Below are 1,054 nucleotides of genomic sequence, written 5' to 3'. Positions count from 1 at the left end.
TTGATTTCAGTCTGTTCAGGTCTAGCTGGAAAACACAATGCAGCGAAACGGTCCCTTAGTCGGCAAGCTTCTTTTCCTAGGTTTTTCCCATGGTTTGAAGTGGAGAGGGAGGGATGGTATTAGAAAAAGTGTGCGTGAGAGAGAAGGCTGTAGGAAGGGCAGGGAGATGAGAGACATCATTTGGAAGGGTGTAAAATAGTCCATTCCTTCTGGGAAGTGGAAAACTTTGATGTCAGTGTCTCTGTTTTTAAAGTGGCAGTGTCAGGTTCAGGCTGAAAGGCCCTGGTATTCAAATCTTTGTCTGTGCTTGCACTCGGGACTTTGCCTGTGCACACACCTGCACATCCAAACACCTGCTAGGGCACCCACACAGCAAACGGGCCTTGCGCTTCAGAGCAGGCAACAGAAAATAAGCAAGTAGATGGCTTCACTGATGCTTTGCACAGAGAGTCACGCTGAAAAAAAAAAAACCCAAACCCACTTCTGTATGTTTTTGTGCTTGGAAAAACTGCTATGGGCTTTACCTCTTTTAAAATGCTGTTCTCTTCTTGGTGTTACTGATGCAGTTGTGAGGCTCATAATGTGTTACAAGGCTCACAAAGTCTAAACAGACGAAGCAGCAGAGTTACAGGAAAGGAGAATAACCTGTGAGAAGTATTGTGATTTCTCAGTCATTGCGTACTCCTAAACTCAGTTTCAAGGGGGACAGCTGATGTCTGTAAGTCGGGAGCCCTTTCATCTCCGCAGGGTCATGGGCATTGTGCACAGCCTGGCTGTTTTGTCCTTTGAGAAGCATTTCAACACGATGCTACCAATAATTCAGAGTCACTAAGAATGGCAAGTCCACTGCAAGCCTGGAGGAAAAGAGAAAGAACAGGACTAAATTTATCACTCACGGCACTCAAGTGAATTCTGGAAAGAGCTGTTCCAGAGTGCAAGCGGCTCTTTGTCTTTTCCTCCCTTCCAAGAGCAGAAGGCTTTGCACTCATGGTGGAGCTGTGAGGACTCATGCTCTGCTGGGTAGCCAGTTAATCTTACTGGAATCCACACCCCA

This window comes from Buceros rhinoceros, unplaced genomic scaffold, assembly GCF_000710305.1.
Source record: "Buceros rhinoceros silvestris isolate BGI_N320 unplaced genomic scaffold, ASM71030v1 scaffold17214, whole genome shotgun sequence".
NCBI classification, from domain to species: Eukaryota; Metazoa; Chordata; class Aves; order Bucerotiformes; family Bucerotidae; genus Buceros; species Buceros rhinoceros.
The sequence above is the reverse complement of the archived record's forward strand: the minus strand, read 5'-3'. Positions refer to the sequence as shown.